The sequence below is a fragment of the Pantherophis guttatus genome, chromosome 3, assembly GCF_059756535.1.
Source record: "Pantherophis guttatus breed Tessera chromosome 3, ASM5975653v1, whole genome shotgun sequence".
In the NCBI taxonomy this organism is placed as follows: domain Eukaryota; kingdom Metazoa; phylum Chordata; class Lepidosauria; order Squamata; family Colubridae; genus Pantherophis; species Pantherophis guttatus.
In genome coordinates this window covers 130,988,199-131,001,135 of record NC_142065.1, presented here as the reverse complement: position 1 = coordinate 131,001,135, position 12,937 = coordinate 130,988,199, and the positions used below count along the sequence as shown (strand labels likewise).

Below are 12,937 nucleotides of genomic sequence, written 5' to 3'. Positions count from 1 at the left end.
GTGATCACTGAAAATGAGTCTGAGGAATCTGAAATAGGATGGCATTCAGAAGGTGCTCAAACACCATCAGATCCAGAATTAGAATTAAGATCTCCTAAATTTAATAAGTGAGTCCCTCCTGAGAGAATGAGCTGCAAAAGATGAACAAAGGATAAGTTTAATACCAATTCACGGAAAGAGGTCCAATGACTGCCAGCAGCTAAGGCACAGAAGTGGAAGGAAGCTGCATAGGGGGGGGGCGGGCGGGCGGGGGGGGGTAGCATCTTTGTACAAAAGATAAAATACAGATTCAAACAGAACTACCAAGGATCAGTCATAGGCTGTAATGCAGTTTTCAATACAAAGTGTGGTGTTCATTGAAATGTGCAATGCATAAAGCTTGTTTAGTAGCAAAGGGCCCCACATAAAAATATGGCAAGAATTCCGTAGCTTTTGCACCTGTACTTTTACAAATGAACATCAGAATTCTATTACATGTAAGAGTGTTCAGAAACTTGCATGTAAAGGATGTAGCTATTAAGACAACCTTTCTGTATGGTGACCAGAAAAAAGGAGACTTACATGTGCCATCCACTAGGTTTTGGGGAACAAGGGAAAGAAAAAACTGGTTTGTAAATGGCAAGAATCCTTATGTATGCTAATGTGTGCAGTAAAGCATGGTCTGATAAACTAATTCAAATTAGAAAACATGGGCTTAGAACTGATCCATTGTTGACTGAAAACGAATGAGACAGAAATATTATATGTACGTAACTAAACCTATGATACTTCTATTCAAAGAGTAGATAGAATTTCAACATGATACAATTCCAATTCTGCATTTAAATAAGAAAATATATTGTGGACATGTTTTTCTGGTCTATGTGATACATATCCATCAATAAGTAAAAGAAGTCATGCAATAATTTACTGTCAAAGCTAGTATAGATATATGCCAAGTATAGATATATACCAGCTGGTATATACAATTAATTAGTTCATTTTAAGACCAAAGTTAAGAAGATCAACACAGTATTCTGTACTGTGTATTTAAACTTCCAGCTATTTATTCCAAATAAAGAACAGTATTGCTTTGTGTTCAAGGCCTTCTGTATGCTGTGTATTTATTTTTTTATTTTTTATTTATTTATTGGTTTGATTTATATGCCGCCCTTCTCCGGAGACTCAGCCTTCATACTTTTGTATATACCTGCTTAGTAGGGCTTTCGCCCCCCCCCCCCAAGCGGTGTTCTTTTTTATACAAAGTCAGCTTATTGCCCCCACAATCCGGGCCCTCATTTTACCTACCTCGAAAGGATGGAAGGCTGAGTCAACCTTGAGCCTGGTGAGATTTGAACTTGCAGTAATTGCAGGCAGCTGGTGCTACTTAACAGCACTTTAATCTGCTGCACCACCAAGGCTCTCTCAATTTAATTATATCATGTGGCACAAGACAATTGCAGAAACTGCATCATTCTGGCATTAAAACCTTACCTATCTCCAGAACAGTTTTTTAAACACAATTGCAAAATTAAATTTTATTCTATGATTTTCTAATATATGGCAAAGGTTAAGAGGCAACTTCTCTCTCTCTCTCTCTGGTTCCAAGCTTGGTGCTTCCTGTATTGTTAGGATGCTAGTGTAGATTTCTCTCCATGACTCTTTGGTCTCATTATTCTGAAGACATTGAAGAAAATAACAATAGGGTCAGCTCAGCATATAGATAGTCCTTGTTAAGTGACCACAGTTGGGATCAGCAAGTCAGTAATTAAACAAAGCAGACACTAAGTGAAATTGCAACTGTGCTAATGGTCATCAGCTTTCCTTTGTTTGACAGACCTGTGAAGGTAATAAATGTGAGGATTGGTCACAAAGATTTTTTTTTCATCATCTTGCAACCGCAAGCAGTAGCTGTATAAAACAGTTGCTAAATGAGGACTACCTGTAGTCTGGATTTAATTCTGGATCAATATTTATTAGCTGCTGCTATCCACATATGGTAAAAAAGTGAGGTTGCTTAATGTCTGTCTTCATTATCCTATGTTGCATTGCCCACATATAGTAGTGGCCAAAATTGTGGAAACCTTTTGGGAAAAGTGTATTTTCTAAAACTAGCTAATAACACCACTTTTTTGGGGGGAGTAGTACCATAAAATTATATATCAATGGAAAGATAATTAATCAAGAATGTAATGCAATAACTTTTATGAAGGATTTGCTATTAGAATAGCAGTTACAGTATAAAGAAGAAAAGTGAAACATGGAAGAAAAATGAGATATACAAATATTATCACCATAGAAAAAATGAGATATACAAAAATTATCATGTCAATTAATACTTAGTTGGGTAACCTTTAGCATGAATTATGGCCTTACAACTTCTTCCCATGGAGTGAACCAAGTCTTTTAGTTCTGCAGCTGTTATAATGTGAAACCAAGATTGAATGATTTCTTCTATTAATTGGGTTTTATTGCTGGGTCACTTCTGACTAACAAGTTTCTTTAGTCGGCTCCATAGATTCTCAATTAGATTAAGGTCTGGGCCATTCCGGCAGTGGAATAGGATTATCTTGGAACTCAAAAAAAAAAGTGGTGTTATTAGCCATCAAGCCTCAAAAATACACTTTTCCCAAAAGGTTTCCACAATTTTGGCCACTACTATATAGTACATATAAAGCAAGATGATCAAAAAACATTTAAAAGAGATCTAGCACTTTTTCAGTATATGCATATTTTAAGGTATTCTTTATAATATTATACATATACCTTCACTTCTAAGCAGTGCAAAGGCTCAAGAATGCTAATTTGCCTAGCGTTAGTTTCTTTGAGAGAAATTCAGATTGTGTATCTATGGCTTAAAGAGGTGAAGGTGTATTTTTGTTATATATGCATATTCAGACAAAGTGAGCAGGCAAAAATTCTAAATACTAACTGTCCAATTCAGTTATTTTCTCTGTTTTATTTACAGGGCAACTGAGAACCACAGAATTTCATGCAAAAATCAGCCTCAACCTTATTTTCAGATCCTGTTTTAACCCAAATAAACTTTCCTGCTACACTGATATTATGTCCCCTTTGATTAATCAGTAGTAGAAATCATGCCTAACCATCACTGAACCAATTTTGTTTCTACTCATATGTAGAATGTTACATTTACAGAATGTTACATTTAGTAGTTGGATTTTGGGAGGCAACACTGTGAGGTCTATTCAAAACAACCCTACAATCAACACTTAAGAAGTTGAAAGGAATTCCTGTATTATCATCCTGCTTAATTCTTCAGCCTATGATGATAGGCTATGTTCTAGTATCGGTGCCAAAACACTAAAATTAAAAAAATGATCTGTAATCTCTTGGGTCATGTTACTAGGATTTCATTTCTGACATACCTGGATTGCAAGCATTCTGAATGCCCAAAGGGCATGAATTATGTGGGCAATTTCATAAACTCATTTTAAGCCACAGAAACCAGGCTTTTGTAAAAATAAAAATAAAATTGTGGCAATCAATATTACAGAGAAACCAATATGAGCTTTTTCCTACTAAACCTCTTTACAAAGAATCTGACAAAGAAGAGGGAGAAAATACCATGGTTTTCAGAAGTGCTTTTTCCATGCTGTAGGAGGCAGGTTAATTTTATTGCAAAGGGCCTGATGTCAAGATGAAAAAAGCAGTAAGACTATAGAGGGGTCAACCAAACCCACCATTTAAGAGTTATCAGCTCTGGGCTGCAAAAAAATATTATATGGCAGCAAAACAATATAGGAAAACTAGATGTCCTCTAGGCTTGGTGCCATATAACTTCCAACATGTAATTCATCAACTGACATAGCAAATATACAGTTCCAATTGGAAGAAGGGGTTGTCCGTAACTCCCTGATTGAACTAATAATTCAAAACTTAACAATTATGGCCCTTTCTTACTGGCCATGTACAATTCGGTTAGCTGAGCAGAGTTTATTTTACACAGTATGTTACTAAAGGATTCTGAACAGATAGCAACAGGGGGATTTTTAAACGTTGCATGTATTTCAGGTACATATTTTCTCACACTCTGATTCTTTGTTATAATAATATATTCTCTTAAACAATGGGAGATGGGGCTGATCTGGATTTTTCCAGCCCAATGAAATCTGTATCTTTTATTTCTTAAAGTACTGGAATTCTGTAGAAAGGAAGAATGGAAGCAAAGGTATCATGGCTACTGCAGTGACTACCTGCATATAACAGAATAACAGAGTTGGAAGGAACCTTTGAGGTCTTCTATCTAGTCTAACCGCTACTGAAGCAGGAGACTCTATACCATTTCAGACAAATGGTTGTCCAATCTCTTCTTAAAACTTCCAGTGATGGAGCACCCACAACTTCTGATGGCAAGCCATTCCACTGATTATTTTTTCTGTCAGGAAACGTCTCCTTAGTTCTAGGTTGCTTCTCTCCTTGATTAGTTTCCATCCATTGCTTCTTGTCCTGTCTTCAGGTGCTTTGGAGAATATGTTGACACTACCAACCCCCACTTCACATCCAGAAAGGAATGGGAAAAATAATGATGGGGTTAGAAAATAAAAGGAGAAAACCATTATAACATGAAGCATTCTAATAATGAAAACAACCAAGGTTGCTCTTGAGGGGAAGAGGCTGTGGTGGTGCCAGAGCCTACACAACATATTTGTTCATGGCCCTCAAAACTAGCTTAAATATATTACCTGGGTATATTTATTTTTGCTTGGATGTACCTTACATAAGAACATAGGAGAATTACAAATGGAAGGCATCCTTCAGACCCACCCATAAAATGCCCTTAATAAACCTGGGCAACTGGTAATCAGGTTTTGCGTAAAAGAGCATTTGAAGGTAACTCTACCACTAAAAGCTAATAGAACTCAACTCCCTTCCTTCCAGCCTCATTTATTGTTATGTAAGATGAACATTTGCCTAATTCATTGTTCATTTAATTTTCATAGAAGAATATACATAGCACTGGAAGGGACCACCTACCTAGGCTATAATATTGAAAATAATAAATGTAATATGAATGCAGTCAGATAAAATCTTAAACCATACCCGTGAAGATAATGGATGCATTTATCATCCATATAAATAGCCAAAAGTATATGGCTAGGACAGTCTAATTCCAGCAAGATATGACTTGTGTATTGGTTTTGCATCACATTACAAAACATGTGGATAAAAAATATATATTGGGTTCTATATTGTGTAAGATCCAAATGTGAGGTTTCCCTTTTATTTTATCTTCTTGTAATAATCCTAAATTTTTATGCCTATTGGTGGTTCAGAAATCCTTGTACAAGATGCTGTAGAAAAAAAATCCTCCTTATAAATTCTATATTAAAACTATTACCACTGTGATCACTTCAATCTTCTGTGCCTTGCACAAAGATCAGTGAAATTCAGAGATATTATCTCCATAGACATTAGCACCTTTCTCCCATTCATCAACTTTTTATTTCTTCTTCCTACAGCTTGTCACAAGCATTTTACGATACTGAGTCTCCTGCTATTATGCTTACCTGTAGTGCAACATATTTGCTTTAGACTAAACCAAAACTGTAGCATTAAAGAATAAAGAGGATCAACTCCAGACAAATACAATGGATGGTCTCCATGAGCGGTAACAGTGTTTGAAAGGATTTACTAGCATCTCCTTAGAACAAATGCCAAGTTTTCCCAAATAGGAATCATACAGTAGATTCCTATTTGGGTGCCCTATGACTATCATTAAGTGTTATACTTTATGAATCTTGATGAACGTATCTTTTCTTTTATGTATACTGACAGCATATGCACCAAGACAAATTCCTTGTGTGTCCAATCACACTTGGCCAATAAAGAATCCTGTCCTGTCCTGTCCTGTATGATTGCATCCTGTGGAGTTTGAGGAAACCTGAACTCTGGCATTATTCCCCTTCCTTCTAGCACAACCATAAACAGAAAAACAGACATCCCTTCTTTGATTTTACATGTACTGCATTTTAGTGTCAGCTAAATTATATTTAATTTAAACCATGTGGAGTAACTAGCTTCCTTCAGTAAACCTTAGTTAAGATTCATCACTTTGGAAAACAGTTTTGAACTCGTTGAATCTGCTCCAGAAATGAAAGTATGTGCATCTAACAAGGTCTGTCTAGAGTTGTCTTAAGTTCACTCATTTTCTCTTATGGCTCCATACGCAAAGAATCCCTCAGAAGAATATGCTGATACAGTAGCTACAGTGACTCTTCTTCCAAATCTCTTCTCAATATACACTAATGAAGATCCTGTTGAAATATTACTGCCAGCTTCTTCTAGTAGCACTAGTTAATGTCTCTCTTTTGTATAATTACTAAAAATGACAGCCACTGCACTATTTCAAGGGAGGGATAATTTGGTGACCAAGGATTTGGAATGTGAATTTGAAGAGGCAAGAGCCATTGGGGCATAAAGAGGATATATAGTATGTGGACTTATGGTGTTGGCATTGGCACAATAAAGATTTCTAATTGTTTCTAGAGGAAGGCTTCTTTTTAGTAGTTCACTAAGGTTATTTTAGACCTATATTACTAGTATTCATGAGTTTATTTGTTCAACTGATAACATGTGTGCTGTGATATAATATGAGTGACTCTGGGCAGCACACAGAGTTAAAAATAACAAAAAAACACAACATATCAAAAAACAACAATAACATAAAACCATTAAAAAAACAAGTGAAGTGAATTCAACACAAAACATATGACACGCAAGAGTGCTAATCAGCAGTTTATAAACAATGCAGCTATCTTGCAGGATCCATATCTCCATGGAATCCTCAGGTCTGATGGCAAGTCATATTTTCAGGGTCAGGGTAAATATGTTCTGGAGATGGAGGCCATGGCAAAAAAAAAAAAAACGCCTCTCTTCCTAATGAAACCAACCACCAGATGAAACTCCTTAGCAGAAACTTAGTAGCATTTCCATCAGAAAATAGGAAAGGGAGAATTACTTAATCATCTTTTATTAATAAAGCCGATCCCTAGATTTCTGAGTTTAAATTGAGACATTGTTTGAGTGATTAAAGCAAGCTGTCTTTTTTGCAATTTCTTTTATGTCAGTCCTTCATTTCCTCTAGGATATTTCCCATGTTCTTCCATATTTAACAGTCCAAAATGAACAATAAGCTGCTAAGGTTATATGAGCAATTTCACTTTATCTGTAATACAATCAGTATCAGATTTGCTCATCCACTTTTGATGGTTTGCTTGCCCAGTTTGAACAGCAGCTCAGTCAACACTGAAATTGTTAGACAGGCCATTTGATCTTTTCAGCACTTCAGATTCAAAGGCAAAAGGTGCTGTGTGCTCTGAAGCATGGGAACACTGCAGTGACACTGTCTCCAACTCCTTCAAGCAGTTGCCTATTTCCCAGAATTACACAGCTACCTTCTGGTGTGAGCCCTTCGGGAAAAAAAGACATATTGCTCTAAGGTGCTGCGGATACATGCCATGAATATGTGCACCCACATATGCACTCTACAGATCCTTTGCATCTGAAGAACTTGAGACAATATCCTGTAATCATATTATTAAGATGATGAATAAAGATGAAGAAGATGCAGGTTAAAATATCAGCCAATCTACTTCACAGGGTTGTTATTTCTAAGGATAGATTGAAGGAAGACTGTTTATGTGGCTTTAAGCACTAAGGGAAAAGGTATGATATAAATGCAATAAATAAATAATGCTTTACATTTCTGGTTTTGATAAATATCAGTGTTCTACGATAACCATTGACAACTGAAAAGTTATTAACGAATCAAGTTTCTGTGGGTCTTTTCACTTTCTTTTCACTGTACCACTTCCTCTTTTTTTTCCTCTTTTACTGCTTATATAAGGGGCTAGTCATACTGACTTCTTGGTCTGGACAGAATTTCTTATTTTAAACATTTATATTTTTACTAAAACATTAAATCTGGTTTTTGGAGTTGAATCACCTTGGTGATATATTTATTGGTATATTTCTCTATGCTAATATAGAGAATCAGATAATGGAGTGGCCTGGATAATCATTAACCTTGAATGCTGAGAAAATTATAAAGATATAAAAGAACCCTTACAAGAATTCCAACATCTATTTGTCAGATGGTATAAAGCTGATTGGGCACTACATGCTTGCAAAAGTATTCCTCTATTCCCAGAGAGATTCTGGGTGTGTGTCTTTGTTTTGTTTTTTCAAGAAGAGATAAACAATAGTTAAAGACTGGGTTAATGTGGCTCTTTTTTTTTTCTACATGAAGAATTTGCTCGTAGAGACTTAGATCCAATTATTTGCACTTTTTTTCTTTTCTAGATTTTTGCTTTTAGTTTTTGGCTGTTGGCCATCCCAGATTATTTATACAAAAACCAAGACCACATAAAGCAAGCAAACTAATAATCTTTTTTATCTGCTAAGGCTGGCACATAAAAAGCAAAAATAAGCCCCAAATTATATTTGTCCAGTGTTGTCATAGAATAAGAACACGTGTATAAAAATAGTCTTCAGATCAGAAAATATTTTGCATATTGAGGCTTGTCTAGTTCTTTGGAGATTTTCAGAAACTATTGGTGGGCTCCCATTAATGGTCACAAAATAAGCACTGTTCTTAGATGGTTCTGTGTGACACACCTTTTAAAATATTTCAACTTTCCTGTGCCAGAAAACTTTTGAAGTAGAAGCAGGGTGATCCGCTCCCTGCTCCACCCGGGAGGACCCCCTGGAAGGCAGGGCCAAGGATTTCGGACAATATCTGTATGACAAAATCGCTCAGATCCGGGGGATTTGGACTCTGACTGGGTAGATTCAGGTAGGGTGGTGAGGAATAGTCTTGAGAACGTTATCTGGGAAGAGTTTGACTCTGTGACTCCTGATGACGTGGACAGGATTCTGGGGAGACTTAGCATGGTCACATGTTTATTGGATCCGTGTCCCTCCTGGTTAGTACTGGCTTCCCGGGAGGTTACACGAGGCTGGCTCCAGAGAATTATTAACACTTCGTTGAGTGAGGGTTACTTCCCCACAGCCTTGAAAGAGGTGGTGGTGAGGCCTCTCCTCAAGAAGCCTTCCCTGGACCCGGCAGTATTAGCCAACTATTGTCCTGTCTCCAACCTTCACTTTCTGGCGAAGGTTGTCGAGAGTGTGGTCGCACGACAGTTTCCGCAGTACCTGGAGGAAATATCTTATCTAGATCCATTCCAGTCGGGTTTCAGGCCCAGGCACAGCATGGAAATGGCATTGGTCGCATTGGTAGATGATCTCTGGAGGGCTTGGGACAGGGGTTGCTCCTCTGTTCTGGCCCTGTTAGACCTCTCAGCGGCTTTTGATACCATCGACCATGGTATCATGCTGCACTGGTTGGAAGAGTTGGGGATGGGGGGCACCGTGTTACGGTGGTTCTCCTCCTTTCTCTCAGACCAGTCACAGTTTGTGTTGACAGGGGGGCAGAGGTCGACCTCGAGGCCTCTTATATGTGGAGTGCTTCAAGGGTCGGTCCTCTCACCCCTTCTGTTCAACGTTTATGTGAAGCCGCTGGGCGAGATCATCCGTGGCTTTGGGGTGAAGTACCATCAGTACGCTGATGACACCCAGCTGTACATCTCCACCCCAGGCCACCCCAACGATGCCCTTGAAGTGATGTCCCGGTGCCTGGAGGCTGTGCGGATCTGGATGGGGAGACACAGGCTCAGGCTCAACCCTTCCAAGACTGAGTGGCTGTGGTTCCTGGCATCCTGATATAGTCAGTTGACTCCATCACTGATTATTGGGGGCGAGTCTTTGGCCCCCTCGGAGAGGGCTCGCAATCTGGGAGTCCTCCTGGATACGCAGCTGTCCTTGGAGGAACATCTGACGGCTGTTGCCAGGGGGACTTTTGGTCAGGTTCGCCTGATCCACCAGTTGCGGCCCTTTCTTGATCGGGATTCCTGTGCACAGTCACTCATGCCCTCATCACCTCTCACCTGGACTACTGCAACGCTCTCTACATGGGGCTCCCCTTGAAGAGCATCCGGAGGCTCCAACAGAATGCGGCCACGCGGGTAGTCACGGGAACCGCATGGCGCTCCCATACAACACCTCTCCTGCGTGAGCTGCACTGGCTCCCAGTGGTCTTCCGGGTGCACTTCAAGGTGTTGGTTATCACCTTTAAAGCGCTCCATGGCATAGGACCTAATTATCTTCGAGACCGCCTGCTGCTACCAATGGCCTCCCATCGACATGTGCGCTCCCACAGAGAGGGCCTCCTCAGGGTGCCATCAGCCAAACAATGTAGGCTGGTGACCCCCAGGGGGAGGGCCTTTTCTATGGGGGCACCTACCCTCTGGAATCAGCTGCCCCCAGAGATAAGGAGAATCCAAGACCTCGGTGCCTTCCGCCGTGCCCTTAAAACCTTCTTTTTCCAGTCGGGCTGGCCTAACACTTTTTAAAATGTTTTTAATTGTTTGTTATTGTTTTTAATCATGGGGCCAAATTTATATATATCTTTTTAATTGTATTTTAATGTTTGTAGTTTATGCTTTTACTTGGCTGTTCACCGCCCTGAGTCCTCAGGGAGAAGGGCGGTATACAAATTTAAAAATAAATAAAATAAAATAAGGAATTTATTATGCTCCACCTGAGGTTAAACATACTAGAATCAATAGCATGTAACTTGTTTATAGTTACATTGAACTGAATTTAGTTGATTGGGGTTTTATAGACAAAATAGCAAGCAACAAACTCAACCTTGATTCTTGTAGATTCACAGATATAGCTAGGCAGTTTTCATATCATTGCCTTTTCCCAAATTACCGAAGATTTCCAACCTAGATTACAGTCCTGATACTTTCATTTAGCCTCCCAACAAGTCCTGATACTTTCATTTAGCCTCCCAACAAGTACTAACTAGGCTTGCTTAGCCTCCAGATCTAGAAAAGGTTAGATATCATATATAGTTGGGAATAAGCTGAGAATGGATTCCACTTGATAAAAAGCATCCACAAAGAGACCTAAAACAAGATGGATTGATGACATCAGCATGTATTGCAGGCCCAATTGGCAAAAGAAAGCTCAAGACCATATTAGTTGGAAACTTGCAGAAGATGCTTTCATCCTGCATTGGATAGACATGGCTAAAATGATGAGGATGATGAAGAAGCTGAGAATTTTAGGTGGCAAAATGCACCCAAAAAAAATCAGGTTCAGCTTATCTGTGGATGGGTTTATCCACAGGTATATATGGTCATACTTTTTAAAAGTATCCATATTTCCTTTATATAGTTATATAGAAGCCTATCCATGGATAAATTTGCCCCTGGATTTTTAATCCAAATACTAAGAAAAAATGTGGATTGGCTTATCAGTAGATAGTATTTCATGGTATTTTGGCTAAATTTCAAGGGTGGGCTTATCTACAGATTGGCTTATGCATGAGTATATACAGTAAATCTTGCCACCTGCCAAAATTAATAACCAATAGATAAAATCTCTGTTGACTCATTTGAATATGGGCATTAATACAAATTTATTTATGTAAATGATTTACCGTATTTGTCAGAGTATAAAATGCACCTTTTTCCAAAAAAAAAAATAAAGGGGGTGAAAATCTGGGTGCATCTTATACTCCGAATGTAGCCCCACCCAGCTTCTCAAACAGATGTTTCAGAGGTTGAAAAAAGCATGAGAAAAGAAGCCCCCAAACAGAGCTTCAAAGGCTTTTTTTCTGAAGCTCTGTTTCAGAGGCTTTCAGAGGCAGGAAAAAGTTTTTTCTGAAATAGTGTTTCAGAAGTTTCAGAGAAAGAAAAAAAAGCAAAAAAAAAAAAAAAGGCAAGGCACAGAGCTCACAACCAAGGAACCTGTTGCTAAAATTCACCTCTGGGAACAGCTGGTTGGGGGTATTCTGGGAGGCCGATCCACCTGCCAATCAGCTCTTTTCTTATTTTCCTCCCCAAAAACTAAGGTGCATCTTATACTACGAAAAATATGGTAAGTGTTTGCATTTCTTACACAGCAGAACGCTGGGCAGCTAACAGTTAAATACACAAGAAAAGAACCTGTCACAAGAGGACAACCCAGCAGTCTACACAAAATCACCACAAGGGCTCCTAAATACTTGAGCTCTTGTGTTAACTATCCTTTTATTATGAAGCCTCAAATGCTCCTCATATATAGAAAATATTTAATTACATGTTCATCCATGCAGCTGCTGTAGGTCTGAAAGTAGCATTATGTCACGTCTGTCTGTCTGTCTGTCAACTGATTGACCTAGAAAAAACTGCTCCTGTTCCTCTTGTGGTTCTGCATGATCAGGCATATCCTATGAAATTTCACTGCATTCTGCATTCCATGTAAGAAAGCTTTTGTTCTGAAAATGTGATGACTAGGGTACTGTTTTTTTTAAGCAGTGTTTGAGCTGCTTGATTTAAGGAATTCTTTCAAGCTGACAGTATTTTTTTTTCTCCTTCCTTCCTTCCCCGTGGTTTTGGAAAAAGATTTTTCCATTCAGCCATGGACATACTAGCTTTCCTTCTCATCTCCCCAAGGCAAAGGCAGGCTATTGGGAAAAGTAATTGGACTACCTTATATGATACTATGTTCTTGCTCTTGTTAAATACATGGAATGATGAAAACTGTATAGAGAAAGAATTCAATGGAAATATCTGGGCAGTACAAAGATGTTCTAGGCATTGTGTAGAATCAGATGCACTTGGAATAACTCTCAAAAAGTGTTGGTCTACCAACTTTTGGTGCAATGAATGGAAAAGTTTAAAATCAATGAACTATTACACATATTGGTCAATGCCACACTAATCTCTGTTAATCTAATAAATCCATCATAATATTTTCACTCACTTTTGGGACTTCTGATGAGGATTCATGGTAAGTCAGTCATCCCCTAAGGAGCAAATATGACATTGTGTTGAGATTCCAGACAGTGGTTTCTGGGTGGCCAAGTCTTTCCAGAAAAAGGAGA

At 38.6% G+C, this 12,937-nt stretch overlaps 1 protein-coding gene across 1 annotated transcript in view; it reads right to left on the bottom strand.

The window, feature by feature from the left end:
- Window positions 1-12,937, bottom strand: part of ANKH (ANKH inorganic pyrophosphate transport regulator) — a 105,943-nt gene that overhangs the window by 67,459 nt on the left and 25,547 nt on the right. The gene's annotated exons all lie outside the window — the stretch shown is intronic.